The sequence below is a fragment of the Triticum aestivum genome, chromosome 6B (assembly GCF_018294505.1).
Source record: "Triticum aestivum cultivar Chinese Spring chromosome 6B, IWGSC CS RefSeq v2.1, whole genome shotgun sequence".
Taxonomy (NCBI): domain Eukaryota; kingdom Viridiplantae; phylum Streptophyta; class Magnoliopsida; order Poales; family Poaceae; genus Triticum; species Triticum aestivum.
This window is the reverse complement of record NC_057810.1, coordinates 618738979-618755980: the sequence shown is the minus strand read 5'-3', so window position 1 is coordinate 618755980 and position 17002 is coordinate 618738979. Positions and strand designations below refer to the sequence as shown.

The 17002-nt window shown below is 46.7% G+C and overlaps 1 pseudogene; it reads left to right on the top strand.

Moving 5' to 3' along the window:
* The first annotated feature begins 225 nt into the window (after window positions 1-225).
* LOC123139469 (uncharacterized) lies at window positions 226-1195 on the top strand (annotated as a pseudogene).
* Window positions 1196-17002: the final 15807 nt, after the last annotated feature.

The window sequence follows — 17002 nt, the reverse complement described above, 5'->3', positions numbered from 1 at the left end:
GCGCTAGATCGGATCTTCCGCGATTTGAATCGCCGCCGAGTATGACTCCATCAACCGCGTTCCTTGCAACGCTTCCACTTAGTGATCTTAAAGGGTATGAAGATGCACTCCCTCTCTCTCGTTGCTAGCATCTCCTAGATTGATCTTGGTGACACGTCGGAATTTTTTTTGAATTATTACTACATTCCCCAACAGGTCATTCTCAATGCCGACGGTACTGAGCCCATGCAGTTCATCGAGCGAGTGAGGATGACGGGCGATGGGATCAATGACAGGGTCCTCGCGCTACTCTATCACGTGCAGATGGAGGAGGCACTCGACGCGAACGAGATCTACAAGATGGCCTAGGAGGTTTTCGGCTCCAGGGACAACAATCTCCTCCGCGGTTTCACTGAGTATCTTCTGATGGGGCATGACTTTCTGAGGCATCACACGATGAAGGAGCCATTGGAAGAGCATCATGCTCCCGCGGCAAAGCGCGAGGCCCCTGTCGTCGCAGCGGCCATGAACCCAGTCGACAGCGGGCACAAGAAGAAACCTCGCATCGACAAATGGAAGATGATGAACCGACGTGCCTCCCCTATTGTCGTCGACACCTCAAAGAGGGACAAGTTCTCTGGCTATAGGAAGGCATGGGAGTTTGAGACCACGTACTCGAAGCTGGTGGTCACACTAAGACGCACCAAGAAAGCACTGGAAGAAGAACCGCTGGGACACCACGGACGGCCACACAAATTCGAGGAACTCTACCCTCGTCGCGAGTGCCAGGGGTTCTCCAGGAAGATGTACGGTGACATGTTCGGAGTGATGCAGGAGGCACTCGAGGACGACGTGCGCACCGAGCTGGCGCTAAAGATGACTACACATGATGAGGAAACTGGAGCATGTGGCATTGAAGATGGCGATGGAGCGGTGGGATCCCGCCCAAGTTAAGGACCGGGTGTACAAGTGTGTCGTAGATCGGGTGGTGGACCTAAAGAAAGAGCAAAAGGATGGGGGCACGCGATCAATTGTGGTGGCGCGTGAGCATCTCCGTCAAACATGTGGCATGATGGAGCATGAGAAGATCGGTACACTTGTCTTGTCTGTCGAAGTGGTCTACGGTGTTGAAGTATACAAGAGGAGAAGTATACCAGAGGGGATGGTGCGCTCCGCCGCGCTGGGCCATAGGCGTGTACTTTCTAGGCGAATTTAGGGGAGCCTGGAGTAGTGTCTTTGATGGGGTATAAGGGCCATGTATCTGCACAGGCTAATTTTTTTTCCTATCACATGCTAAGGGCTCCTTTGATTCAAAGGAATTCTATAGGATTGTTTGGAGGATTGAAATCCTTACTAAATTTTCCAAAGTTGGTCATTTGATTCATTGGATTGGATCCTATAGGAATGTTCCATATGAAATCTTTTGTACTACATTTCATAGAAACTCTAACATCCACTCCAACCTCTTTTTACAATTTCTTTGTTTTTCTGTGCCCTTAAACACTCCTTAGAAATCCTATAAGATTCAAGTGAACATGCTCCGATCCTATACATTTTCTATTCTTGCATTTTCAAAATCCTATGAATCAAAGAGGCCCTAAGTTGTGTGCAAATGCTAGGTATTACTCCTTGCGGTCGTTTCTTCCCTTTTATGTGTTTCTCTGTCATCTTTTGGGGTTTTAAATTTTGAAATATGCAGGCATTTTTCCAAGTTCATGAATATTTTCAATTTTTTGTGAACATTTTTTAATAACAAAGGAACTGACAAAACAAAAATAAAATAAAAATGGAAAAAGAAACTCCACAAGCTTGCGCTAGCTCGTGGGGACTGTGCATGCGGTCTCTCACCATAGGCTAGACTCATGTAGGTAAGACATGTGAGCTACCGCCATCCTTAAGGATCGCAAGTGGCACTGCATATCATCAATGTGGAATATGTGGTTTGAGGTGTTAACGCGTGGGGGAGGGGCGCGTATTGGTTTTGTGTTGTTCGGAGTGTTTGTAGGATCGAAAGTATGTCTAGAGAGGGTGATTAGACTACTTGACCAAATAAAAAATCTAGCCTTTTCCCAATTTTAGTTCTTGGCAGATTTTAGCAACTTAGCACAAGTCAAGCAATCTTAACACAATTCAAGCAAGCATGTAAAGAATTATGAGCAGCGGAAAGTAAAGCATGTAACTTGCAAGAATGTAAAGGGAAGGGTTTGGAGAGTGCAAACGCAATAGGATACACGGATGTTTTTGTCGTGGTTCCGATAGGTGGTGCTATCGTACATCCACGTTGATGGAGACTTCAACCCATGAAGGGTAATGGCTGCGCGAGTCCACGGAGGGCTCCATCCATGAAGGGTCCATGAAGAAGCAACCTTGCCTATCCCACCATGGTCGTCGCCCACGAAGGACTTGCCTCACTAGGGTAGATCTTCACGAAGTAGGCGATCTCCTTGCCCTTACAAACTCCTTGGTTCAACTCCACAATCTTGTCGGAGGTTCCCAAGTGACACCTAGCCAATCTAGGAGACACCACTCTCCAAGAAGTAACAAATGGTGTGTTGATGATGAACTCCTTGCTCTTGTGCTTCAAATGATAGTCTCCCCAACACTCAACTCTCTCTCACAGGATTTGGATTTGCTGGAAAGAAGATTTGAGTAGAAAGCAACTTGGGGAAGGCTAGAGATCAAGATTCATATGGTAGGAATGGAATATCTTGGCCTCAACACAAGTGTAGGTAGTTCTCTCTCAAAAAATGTATGTTGGAAGTGTAGGCATGTTCTGATGGCTCTCTCCACGAATGAAGAGTGGGTGGAGGGGTATATATAGCCTCCACACAAAATCTAACCGTTACACACAACTTGCCAATCTCGGTGGGACCGAATCGTCAAACTCGGTCGGACTGATTTAGCAAATAATGTGACCGTTAGGATTTTCGGTGGGACCGACATGTAACTCGGTAGGACCGATATGGTTAGGGTTAGGGCATAACGTAATCTCGGTGAGACCGATTACACAAACTCGGTGGGACCAATTTTGGTGATCAGCTAACCAGAGAGTTGGTCAGGCAAACTCGGTGGGACCGATTCGCTCATCTCGGTGAGACCGAAATGTTACGAAAGGGAAACAGAGAGTTTGCATTGCAATCTCGGTGGGACTGATCGCTCATCTCGGTTGGACCGAAACATTACGAAGGGAAACAGAGAGATTACAATCCCATCTCGTTGAGACCGAGATCCCTATCGGTGAGACCGATTTGCCTAGGGTTTGTGGAAGTGGCTATGACATCTGAACTCGGTGGCGCCGGATAGGAAGAATCAGTGGGGCCGAGTTTGACTTTTGGTTTGGGTCATATGTGGATATGAGAAGGTAGTTGAGGGTTTTGGAGCATATCATTAAGCACTTTGAGCAAGAAAGCCATTAAGCAACACCTCATCCCTCCTTGATAGTATTGGCTTTTCCTATAGACTCAATGTGATCTTGGATCACTAAAATAGAAAATGTAGAGTCTTGTGCTTTGAGCTTTAGCCAATCCTTTTGTCCTTAGCATTTTGAGGGATCCACTTTTCTCATCCATGCCATGCCAATCATTGAGCTTTCCTGGAATATTTATCTTGAAATAGCATTAGCTCAATGATATATATGTTGTTAGGAATTACCAAAACCACCCAGGGATAGTTGCACTTTCAAGCTCCCCCTTTTTGGTAATTGATGACAACATATAGATCAAAGCTTCGACAAATGATAATAAGATTGAAAAACATTGTCGCTTTGAGAAGTATGTGAAAAGCAAGAGCTCCCCCTAAATTTGTGCATTATTTAAAATTTGCTTTGGACTGCAAATGCACAATGAGTTAGGATCATGGGCTACTCTTCCATGTCACATACATCTTGCTGGAGCGCTCAAAATGATAATATTTAAACACATGCACTCATCACCAAGCAAAGTGAATGATCATATGAGGATATAAGAGATAATATCATCCATCAAGCATTAATGTAGCATAGCATATGATCGAACACATGATCATCCAAGTATCTCACAAAGGCATAATGTATCAAGCAAACACACAAATAACAAAGCTCAACCACCAAAAAGACAAGAGATATCAAAAGCAACACTCTCTCTCAAAGCCTATGATCTATACATTTTTCTCCCCCTTTGGCAACAAGTTACCAAAAAGTTCATAAAAACGCATAGTGCTAAACAGCTCTCGGGCTTGGTCTTCATGTGATGGTGTAGAGATGGCTCCAAGGACGAAGGCTTCTATTGATGTAGCTGTAGCTGGTGGAGTGGGTGCTGGAGCTGGGGGCACTGAAGCTGTAGCTAGTGCAGATGATGTAGCTCTGGTGTCTGGAACAGGCACTGCAGCAGATCTCTGTCCTCTGGGCACTCTAGCAAAAGCATCAGTAGTTGACTTCCCTTCTTCTCCTCCACATCCTCCTGAAGTTGCTCAACTGCAGTTTAGATCTCAGTAACTTTGACATCAAGAGCATAAAACTTCTGCTCTATGATTCTCTCCAAGCTCTCCTGGTTTTGAGTCAGGGTGGCCAAGCCCTTCTCAATCCTCAAGGTGGAGGCAATCAAGTATCCAAGCTGATCTTGCTTGCTCTTCAGGAAAATCTGAGATGCCTCTTCAGTAGTTGGCATCTTTGCAGCCTTCTCAGCCCTTACCTTCTCTTTCTTCTCTTGTGCTTGCACAGATGATGGTTCATTTTCATCCATCACAATGGTGTTGTCCTCTAAATCAGGGAAGATGGGCAGGTGCTCCTTGTCCAAAAGATATGTGCCAGTGCCCATCTTGGAGTTTATAAGCTCCTGAATGTGTGGGGCATACCCACAACTCCTCTTCTGATCAGCAGCAGTCGTTTTGATTATTTCCACAATTAGGCTCATGACTTTGAATTTCTGAGGCACATCAAGTATATGCAGCAAGTTGATTGCATGGCCTCTGACCATCTTGTATTCACCTGACTTGGGCAGCAATGTGTGCCTTAAGATCCAGTTGATAGTAGGCAATCCTGACAACAGATAATGTACAGATCCAAACTTATGTGTCTCTAGTGCAGCATCTGGGATCTCTCTATACATGTGAGCCATAGAGTTGTGGTCTTTCTTCTTCTTGGCATAGACATCCCAGTCATCTTCATTCTCTTTTGGAGCATTTATCAATTCAGACCATTCTTCAATTGTTGACTGGTACCTAGTACCCTCAGACATCCAGGCTATCTTCCCATCTGGGTAGAAGTGAGTTGTGGAGTAAAACTGCGTAATGAGCTCATCATTCCACTTTGTGAGCTTCTGGCCAACAAAGTCTTCAACTCCACAAGACTTGAAACTGTCATAAACTCCTGGATAGTGCTCTTCATTCCTCTTGATGTAATCCTAGTCAACCCATCTCATGTCAAATACTATGGGCTTCTTGTCAAGCAACACTGTCTCGTAGAAATCTTGTTGTTCCTTAGTGTGGAACCTATAGTCCATAGCAGTTCTTCTTCTGACAGCATAGGGATCAGTTTGTCTCCAGAGTCTCAGACCTGCATCCTTCCTGAGTTTCATATCTTCTGCAACTGGATGAGCATCATTATGATCAGGAATCTTGGGCTTCAACTTTCTCAATACAAGTGAATCTTCATCTTCTTCTTCAGCAGCTTCAGGCATTGGGGCCTTGTTCTTCTCTTCAGCTGGAATACTCCTAGTGTTCCTCTTAGGTGCAGACTTGGTCTTAGGAGCAGTAGCCTTGGGAGCATCTTTGGGCTTAGATGGAGCAGCCCCTGATCTTATAGCATCTCCCATCAGCTTCTGAGCTTTAGGTGCTAGTGCAGCAACCTCTTCCTCTTCTTCTTCTTCTTCAGAGTCTCTCCTCATAGATGGCTTGCCAAGTACTTTGGTAGTAGTAGTTCTGACTCTCTTCTTCTTCTTATCTTGGCCAGCAGCTTCATCATCAAACTCAATGGTGAACTTCATGGTTTCACCAGTGGCAACCTTCCTAGGTTTGGATGTGGGAATTCTCCTGGCAGGTGCCTTCTTTTGCATTCCTGGCTTAGTGGATGCAGTTATGCCAAATTCCTTCTTCAGCACCTTCTTCCTGGAAGTGGCCTCATCCTCAACAGCCACATAGTCCTCATCTTCAGAATCTGAGGTCTTCTTCTTTCTGGTCCTGGTGGGTGCCTTTGGCAAATTGTTGGGTGTGCTCCTGCTACCCTCATCATAACTGCTAGAGGGACTAGTGCCCTCACTCATATGAACTTGCTCCTCAGACTTGTTCTGACTGTCACTCTGATTTGACATGATGCAAACTCTGACAACAGACCCTGTGAATAGATGTAGATGAGGTAGAGTAGATGAGCATCAAAAGCACAGAGGTTTTTGCAAAAAAATTGAGTCGAAAACTTAGTTTTAGTTTTCCACAGAAAGCATTTCGGAGCTACCGATTTGTAAACTCGGTAATACCGAAGCAGCTTTTGGAACCTAAACTAGTGAACTCGGTCAGACCGAGTCACAGTTCGGTGGCACCGAGACTGCTAGGGTTTCACAAAGAATTGAGCTCGGTCACACCGATTTGCAATTCTCAATCAGACCGAGAATCACATGTGCAATGGCCTGAGCCAAATCGGTGAGACCGATTTCTACAACTCGGTCGGTCCGAGACGAATTCGGCGGAAACCTAACCCTAAATTTTCAATCCAAAACTAATCTACGGAGTGGTTTCGCTGGATAGAGTGATTTCAAACGTGGCAAGATACATGGCAAAGCAATGTTCTAGGAATCGGAGTAAGGAATAGCACAAAGTTCAAATCCATACCCTAATGCTGCGATGGATTTGCTACGGCGACAATGGCGGAGCAGAATCCCATTGACGGCGGCGGAGACCAGCGGCGGGAGGTCGCTGGCAATGAGGAGGACGATCCGGAGACCCGAAGAGGCAGAGCAGGCTGTGTGCGGGCGAAGGGTTTCGGAAAAGTTTCCAAATTTTTGCATGGGGGTATATATAGCCTGACCCTGTCGGTGTGATCGAGTGGAACAACTCGGCGGCACCGATATGCATTACTGCAAGCAGTTACTGTAACTCGGTGTGACCGAAAAGTTCAAATTGGTTGCACCGAGATTGAAAACCTAGATCAACTTAGTGATCTCGGTATGACCGAAATGGTTGAATCGGTCAGACCAAAACACACAAAGAGGTTTTGGAAGTTTAAGTCTATGACGAATCGGGGACTCCGAGTGCTCCTCACACAGAGTGGTATGAATCTGACTTGATCAAACTTTCTGATGTAGCATGAATAGAGTTTGAGACAAGAAAAGCATAGATAGCTAGAGAGGGTTCTTAGGCATTCTTGTCCATCCACTTGGCAAAAGAAAAAGAAACCAAACAATCAAAGCTACAAGTGGATGTCCTCGAATGAGTAAATTATGCAACCAACATGCTCACACAATAAAATGGCAAATGAAATATGTGGCAAAGCATGCACAACCATTTCTAGCATCTATCAAGCAATTGGCGATGACTAGGTCATCTATATACAAGTATATTGACTTAGGAGTCAAATGAGAACATTTGATCATAGGTCATACTCATCGTTTAAGCAGTAGTGGGGTTACCACTTTTACATAAAGCATTGTTGTGTTCACACCATTAGAGTTGCTTTGGCTCAATTCTTTGAGTAAAGCTCCACCTAGATGTGAGATCCCCCCTAAGAGGGATGAACTAACCTTGGGTTTTGTCGATAATGACTTCATGTAGGTGTTAAAGATGTGGATGCTCAATGTTTATGTAGATCATTTGGAGCAATCCTTTGGAGTGAGTTGCACTTCAATACCTACACGGGTTAGTCCCAAAAGGAACAAACAAGGATATCCATAGACATAGAGTGATGCACACACACATGATGATGTCTATGAAAGCATTAGGTTACCTTGTCCCTTGTCCTACCAACAAGAGGGTTTGTGACTCCTTGAACTAGTGCAAGATGTGGAAGTTGATTACACTTGTCCTTGCCAAAAAGATAAGAGTGAAGTATGTTGGCGGAGTCACCCTCAAGAACTCTCTAGTTCTTCTTCTTCGGGATCCACATCATCTTGATGGGAATCCTTGGAGTTGTAGTTGTACTTGATGAAGTAGAACTTGATGTAGTCTTGGGAACCCACTTGACCAAGGCCTTAGGAGCTTCTTCAAATGCATCAATCTCCTCTTGAAGCTTGTCCTTGCCTTTTTGCTTGTGTTCTTGTGGTGGAAGATCATCTTGAGCTTGTGTCCCTTTGAAATAAGCAGGATCATACTTCTCTTGTTAAGGAACAAACTTCGTCTTGGGGTATTGATCTTATTCCCACTCAACTCCATTGGCATTGAACTTTTGTTCAAAACCAACACCTTGGTTCTTCCGGTGCCTTCCTTGCTTGCGTACAATTTCCTCGAATTGCTTACTCCCAGCAAGGCTCTTGTAAACACCTTTCTCTATAATTCCCTTCAATAAGCTATTTTCTTGCTCAAGTGTAACTTGGCTAGGAGAATCATTAGTGAAATCAAGAGAACTACTAGAAGCAACAACATTGGATTTAGCATGATTATTGTTACTACTAGACGAAGAATCTTTCTGGTTTTTGTTACTAGACTTGACTTGAGGCATGTAAGTAGATAAGAGTAAATGCTTGGCAATGTAAGAAGAACTTTTCTTGCGAAGATCATCATTGATTGCTTTTAAAAACTCATGTTCTTGCTCAAGGTTGATCTTTTCAAAGCGTAACTTCTCATGAGTCCTTAAAAGTTCTCGATGATCTCCTAAGATAGTTTCATGAGCTAACTTAAGAGTGTTTAGTTATTTAGTTAGGAGCTCAATCTTCTCCTTATCATTGTCATTTGTTTTATCTTGATTAGCATGATTAATTGATGTTTCATCATAGTATTCATCACTAGATTTGTCAACAAGTAAATCATCATCACCTAACAAGTCATCTTCATCACTATTGAAATCAACATACTCGGGGTGTGATACCTTTGGGCCTTTAGCCGTGAAGCATCTTCCAAGTCCTTCAGTTGGTGAATCAAATATGTTGTAGGAGTTGGTTGACACAAGTGCTAGACCGGAAACACCTTCATCTTGAGTATATTCGGAGTCGGAGTGATAGCTTCTCCCGGAGTGATTGTCGGAGTCGGAGTCGGATACCCATTCACTAACATGAGCTTGATGTCTTCGTTTTGTGTAGCTCCTTGATGATTTGTCCTTCCTTTACGAATCCTTGCTTCTCCGGGATGTTCTTCGTTCATAACGATCATCTCTACTCCTTCTTTGTCTTGATGGTGATTCTTATCTTCTACTTCTTCTTTTTGGAGAATCTTCTCTTCTTTTGTACGGTGCCGTACACTCATTGGAATAGTGTCCGAGTCTTCCACAATTGTAGCAATTACGCTCACGACTAGAAGATCTTTTGTCATTGTAGGACCTTGACTTGGAACTTCTTTCCTTACTTCTACTCTTGTAGAACTTGTTGAAGTTCTTCACCATTAGGCTCAATTCTTCATTGAAGGTTTGTTTCTCCCTTGATGATGTGGGAGCTTCACATGAGGCTTTGTAAGCACCACTTGACTTGTTGTGGAGCTCCTCCTTATCCTTGAGTGACATCTCATGAGCAACAATTCTTCTAATGACTTCCGTTGGCTTGAGATCTTTGTAATTCGGCATCATTGGGATCAATGTGCACACGGTATCATATTTTCTGTCCAAAGCTCTTAGGATCTTCTGGATGATGAATTTGTCAGTCATCTCTTCACTTCCTAAGCCGGCAATCTCATTTGTGATGAGAGCAAGCCTAGAGTACATTTCAGCGATACCTTCACCATCCTTCATTTTGAACTTGTCAAGCTGACTTTGAAGCACATCCAACTTGGTATCCTTGACGGAGTCGGTACCTTCGTGCATATCAATCAAAGTATCCCAAATTTCCTTTGCATTCTCAAGACGGTTGATTTTGTTGAATTCTTCGGCGCACAATTCGTTGAAGAGGATATCACAAGCTTGAGCATTGTATTGCAGTATCTTCAAATCTTCCATGGTAGCTTCATGGTTTGGTTCTCTCCTGTAAGGGCATATTTATCCCTAAGGTGTTTTGCTGATTTATGACAATGCTTTTGCGGACTAATCATGTGCATTGAGTTTTTCAGAGATTCATCCTTTGTCAAGAGACGATTCCATACCCTCGGTGTTTTTATTCAAGACGGTGTAGCTCCTTCGTTTCTCTGTTGGTGGACTAGTTTCGTAGGAGTCACCGTACTATCAAGAGGGGATCCGCTTTGGTAAGGCTAGGGTGGAATCAACACGTACACATCCTTATCACACCCGACGTTCCTTTTCGCTTCATTGGAGCTACCTTTCCTCTCCTTGCCTGCTTTGACCTGTCCCAGCTGTAGTACCGCGGTCCTCAGCGGTAGTACCGCCGAAGCACGTCAAGCGGTAGTATCGCTTGTTGTCTTCGGCCGTAGTACCGTTGTGGTTCCGGGCTACTACCGCCTCGACTCGAGACCCCTGTTTTTTGTGTCGGGTTTTGCGGTACTAGTAGCGGCAGTAGCGGCGGTAGTACCGCTCCAAGCGGTAGTACCGCTCTGGGACCAGGTCCTTGCTACCCTCGTGAGCGCGGCAGTACCGCTGGGAGGGAACGGTAGTACTGCTGGCTCAGCGGTAGTACCGCCCTGCCCAAGCGGTAGTACCGCTCTGTGCATGGCCGCTTGGGGGGTAACGGTTGGATTGTTCCCCCCACTATATAAAGAGGTCTTCTTCCCCAATGTTGACCTACCTCTTCCCCCAAAAGCTCCATTGTTGCTCCAAGCTCCATTTTCGCCCGATCTCTCTCCCTAGCCAATCAAACTTGTTGATTTGCTCGGGATTGGTTGAGAAGGCCCCGATCTACACTTCCACGAAGAGAAATTTGATTCCCCCCATTAATCCCTAGCGGATCTTGTTACTCTTGGGTGTTTGAGCACCCTAGACGGTTGAGGTCACCTTGGAGCCATAGTCCATTGTGGTGAAGCTTCGTGGTGTTGTTGGGAGCCTCCAATTAAGTTGTGGAGATTGCCCCAACCTTGTTTGTAAAGGTTCGGCCGCCGCCTTCAAAGGGCACCAATAGTGGAATCATGGCATCTCGCATTGTGTGAGGGCGTGAGGAGAATACGGTGGACCTAGTGGCTTCTTGGGGAGCATTGTGCCTCCACACCTCTCTAACGGAGACGTACTTCCCTTTAAAAGGAAGGAACTTCGGTAACACATCCTCGTCTCCACCGGCTCCACTCTTGGTTGTCTTGTGCCTTTACTTGTGCAAGCTTATTTGTGTTGTATCCCTTGCTTGCTTTTGTGCTAGTTGTTATTGCATCATATAGGTTGCTCACATAGTTGCATATCTAGACAACCTATCTTGTTGCAAAGTTTAATTTGGTAAAGAAAAGTTTAAAAATTGTTAGTTCCTATTCACCCCCCCTCTAGTCAACTCTATCGATCCTTTCAATTGGTATCAGAGCCTCGTCTCTTTATTAAGGACTTTGCCATCTGAAGAGTATGGTTGACACCGTAGACGGTGGGGAGGAGGAGCACTCCGGTGTGAATCCGATCTCGTCTACGGGTAATGGGGAAACCGCGGTGTCCCGTGAGGAATTCAATGTGGCCTTGGACACATTGAAAACCTCCATGACAACGATGGTTGAAAGCATGTTTAATAAATTCTTAGAAGGACTTAAACTACCTACCTCGCTGTTGAAAGTGGGTGATCCCGCTAACAAGGTGATGGATGCTAACTCCGATAAGGGGGAAACTAATAGTGAGAAGGGTCCTTCTACTAGTGGTAGAAATGGCACTGGCATCTTTGCCCATGTGGAACCTCCAACTTATGGAGGACCGATTCCCTCTACTCATTTAAATCATGCCGGTCCTCCTCCTAAGATTGTGAAAAATGAGGATTTTGATTCTTAGGTGTATCGCTTCAAGCATCATTTAAATCATGTGAATACTAACCTTTGGAGAATCATTGAAGAAGGTTTCTATCCACATGACTGAAGCAACTTCACCCCGAGAGAAGTGGTGGATAATCAATTCAATGAGAGTGCTCTCTTCATCATCCAAGATGCAATTCTTCCCGAAGATCTCCCTCATCTTCGACCCCATGCCATGGCCAAAGACGCATGGCAATGCGTTGTGTCTGTCTTTGAGGAAGTGCTAGCATTCAACGCTCCAACTATGAAGTGGTACAAGATGAAGCCGAGGAGTTTGCAATGAAAGAAGATGAAGAACCTCGTGAGCTCTTTCAAATAGTGACCAAACTCGTGGTCTCACTCCGAGATCATGGGAGGAAGGACACGGATGACAATTGGATCAAGCGCAAGTTCCTCAAGGCCATGATGCCCTACAACAAGGTCATGTCCTCCGTCATTCGTCAAAGACCGGACTTCCACTCCATGACCTCAACAAAAGTGTTGGATGAGTTCGTTGCAATGAGCATCTTAGACAAGACCGCCGACAATGCGGTGCTCCGTTCTCAAAGGGCAAAGAAGCCCAACATTGCCTTGAAGGCCAAGGTTATTGTGGAAGAATAGGAAGAAGAGGAGGATGAGGAGAGCAACCCCTAAGATATGAAATATGATTATCATGAGCACATGGCTCTTGCTTCAAGACAATTTTGGAGCAAGAAGAATTCAAGACCCAACTTCAACAAGAACAACTCAAGTGGCGTCAAGGGCAAGCAACGAGTTAGAACTTGTTTCAACTGTGGCAATGTGAGCCATTTCGTTGCAGATTGTCCTTACGAGAAGCGGGAAGACAATGGTGGTAAGTTCATCCGAAAAGACAAAGCCAAGTCCTTCCCCAACAAGAACAACTTCACTAAGAAGACTTCTACTCGTGGGTTTGTGATTCAAGAAGAATACCGTGAGGATGACGATGATGATGAAGATAGAGAAGCAATGGTCATGGCATCCATTGCCATTGCTACATCTCCCCGGATGTCTCTCTTCGATTCACCCAACGAGAACATCACCGCCAAGTGCCTCATGGCTAAAGCCACCAACAAGATAACCCCCAACATCAAAACCACCATCATTACTAATCCCTCTTGGATGGATGGCATTGATGAAAGTGAGGGGTCTAATGAAGAAGTAAATGAATTTGAGTCTTTTATGAGTAAGCTCAAGGGCAAATCCAAGAAGCACTTTGTTGCTCTCTTGGAACAACTTGGTGAAGCCAATGACATGATCGAGGCTCACGAAGAAACCATCTCTAAGTTGGAAGGTCATAGTCGTGACTATTCCGATGAGATATCGGATCTCTCCAATGCTCTTGAGGAAGAGCGTGGGAATCATTTGGCTCTTGAGGAGTCACACAATGGTGACCATGCCAAGTTAAAGAAAGATCTTGATCATGCTCTTGTTGTGTCTCGTGTGCTAACTTCCGAGAAGGCTAAACTTGGGGTTGATCATGCTAGACTCAAGGAGGAGTTTGATGTACTTGACAAGGCCCACAAGGTCTTGAAGGGTGCACATGCAAACCTCAAGGAGTCTCATGCTCAACTCCAAGTTGAGCTAACCAAGGAAAAGGCCACCTTTCCTCATATGGTATTAATTGATAATGCATATGCCACTAACCCGTATTGTGAGCATGTGCATCTTGTGGAGGAGAATGCCAAATTGAAGGATCAACTTGAGAAAGGCCTTGTGACATGCATTCAAGGTGATAAGAACCTCAACGACATTTTGAGCAATCAAAAGGAAGTTGTGGCCAAGGAAGGAATTGGATTCGCACCCAAGTCCAAGAACAAGAAGAAGAATGACAAGACCAAACGACCTCCCCCTCTCAAGCAAACCTTTGTGAAAGAGGGAGAGGGTGCTCCTAAAGAGAAGAAGAACAACGTGAAGGGTGTTGATGTCAAAAAGGGCAACACCACCTCCCCCTCCTTCAACAAAGCCGGCGACTTTAACCCTTCTTATGTGTTGTGTCGTGCTAGTGATGGACATGTTTATGCTAAATTTGTTGGTTCTCCTTATGAGTACATTGAATGGTCCATTTGGGTTCCTAAGACCCTTGTTACTAACATCAAAGGACCCATTACTAAATGGGTACCTAAAACCAAGCATTGATCTATTGTAGGTGTTTGCTTCCGGTGGGGGATCATGGTTGCTCGATAGTGGAGCAACAAATCATATGACCGGGAGCAAGGACTTGGTGGTGGACGTGCAAAAGATTCCATCTATGCCCACCAATGTCGAGTGGGGTGATGCCTCACATTCTAAGGTATTGGGTCTTGGCAAGGTTGTCGTTTCTCATGATCTAACGATCGAGAAAGTCATGCTTGTTGAGTCCCTTGCATACAATTTACTTTCCGTTCGTCAACTCGCACTTATGGGCTTTGCCACTTTCTTTGATATTGATACCGTGGCCCTCTTGTGGAGCAAGACTCTTAAAGTAGCCTTTGTTGGGCATGTCGAGAACGGTCTCTATGTGATTAACTTTTCGGAGCGACCCACTAAGACCGCGACATGCCTAATGGCTAAAGTTGACGTGGGATGGCTTTGGCATCGCCGTTTAGCCCATGTCAATATGAGATCTTTGCAAAGTCTTCTCAAGGGGGACCATGTCCGTGGACTAACAAATGTTAGTTTTGCCAAAGATCGTGCTTGCAGTGCTTGTATTGAAGGAAAGCTTCATGAGACGGCTCACCCTCCCACGACTATCATCTACTCAAAGAGACCCTTGGAGCTCCTTCACATGGATCTCTTTGGGCCACCATCATTTGATAGTCTTGGAGGTAGAAAGTATTGCTTGGTGATTGTGGATGATTATTCAAGATACACTTGGGTATATTTCTTCAAGAGGAAGAGTGAGACTCAACAAACCGTCATCGAATTTGCAAATGAAGCTCAACGTCAACATAATTCAAAGATCTTGACAATAAGAAGTGACAACGGCACCGAATTCAAGAACTACACCTTGGATGAGTTTCTTAGTGATGAGGGGATCAAGCATCAATATGTTGCACCATATACCCCTCAACAAAATGGTGTTGCGGAGAGGAAGAACCGGACGTTGATGGATGCGGCAAGGACCATGATGGCGGAGTTCAAGTCTCCATACAACTTTTGGGCCGAAGCCATCAACACAGCATGTCATGCATCCAATCGGCTCTATCTCTGCAAGGGCTTGAACAAGACTCCTTATGAAATACTCACCGGTAACAAGCCCAATCTCAAGTACTTCCAGGTGTTCGGGTGTAAGTGTTTCATTCTCAAGAAAGGTGTTCGTTTGTCTAAATTTGAGGCTAGAGCTTTGTCGGTGTTCTGGGAACGGGGGTCCCCAGACTTGCCTGCCTGTGGCGTGGCTCAAGGGGCGGCCCAGCAGGGCCCATCTTCATCAGCACGAGCTCAAGACCCTTGCGAGGGGCCAAGCCTCGCGGGGTGGACGACAAGGAACCTCCTCATGCACGGCCTCGTCAGGATGGCTCGCGAGGAGGCGGAGAGATCAAGGCGGGGTACCTCACGAGGTGCCCATGATGCAAGCCATGACGACCAGGGGCGCCAGGCGGGCGCCAGCCCGCGCAGTGTCCTCCTTTCCTCTTTGGTGCAAAGGGAGCAAGCGCGGGCGAGAGCATCAAGCAAAGGCATCCATTTCGGTGCAACAAGACCAAGACCGTCGCAATGGCATGAAGGAGGTCATGGTGGAGCCCAGGAAGGCGTCATCGTCAGAGCCTTTGACAGGCGGGGACCAACTTTAGTCAGGATAAGTGTACTAGATGTTCCCCTTCAAAATGGCCAATTGTTGTCGCCCTTCCTGCTCAATATTTGGGAAGAGGCCCACGGCCTTTGCCTATAAATAGGACTAGCCACCACAAGGTAGAGGCATCGGATCGTCACCAGGAAACCAGTAGAAAGAGCGACTGAACTCCCCTAGTAGTTCATCGCACCAGCCAAGAACAGACCCTCGCGAGGCTGTTCTTCCTTGTACTGTTCATCATCAACCCAAGAGGCAATCCACCACACCACACACTGGAGTAGGGTATTACACCACAATGGTGGCCTGAACCAGTATAAACCTCGTGTCTCTTGTGTTGTTCCTTTGATTACTTAGATCCTAGCGAGGCGGTGAGGAGCAGGTAGGTAGAGGGCGAAATCACCGCGCGCACCCCAGTGTTTGAATCTAGAGGGTCTGCCGGAACCCGAAATCCGACATTTGGCGCGCCAGGTAGGGGTGCGCCGGAATTCGTCTTCCGCCACCCTATTCTTCACCGACCATCGCATCCATGTCAGACGCTCGCCGGGCCCGCGCCGAGCGCCGTGCCGCTCTCGCTTCCCGCGTCACCCAGACGGCCCCCGTCGGCGGCCACCCCCACTGTTCCCCGTCGCCTGCCGTCAACGCCGCCACCGGCCCGGCGGGGAACAAGCAGCAAGCATCATCCCAACATCCATCCATGAGGCAAGACGGCCGCACTGCTACATCCTCACTCGCCCCAGCTGGTTCTTCATCCCGCGCACCCCGCGCGGCCATGGAGGCTCGAGCTGCGCTCATCGCGGCAAACGAGCTCCTGCGCTATCGCCCAGTCGACGACGTCTACGAAGAGTGGCTCGACCGCGTCACCAAGCTCGTATGTGCCACAAGGGGCACCCCCGCGCCGTCCTTCTCGCTGCACCACGCCCCGCCCTGCGCGGGCAATGAAGCTCCGGGGGCGCCTCAGCCGCCTCCCCCTCAAGAAGGTGCCCTGGCCCCAAGGCGCGTGGCCCCTGGACGGAACCCACTCCGTCCGGCGCCAGCGCAGCAAGAGCGGAGCTGCCAAGAGGTCCCTCGCCCCCAAGAAGCTGCCCGAGTGCTCCCTGCTCCGGCCCGTCGCGACCACGCTCCTGTTCCTGCAGGCCAAGACCCCACGCTGCTCCCAGCTGGAGCACATGGGGGCCCACAATACCAAGCTCCTCGTCACCAGAGGCCTTCCGTGGCCACAGCAGGCTGTCGCGCCTTCACCATCGAGCTGCGCAGCGTCGTGTGGCCCTGCAAGTTCAAGCCAGACCTACC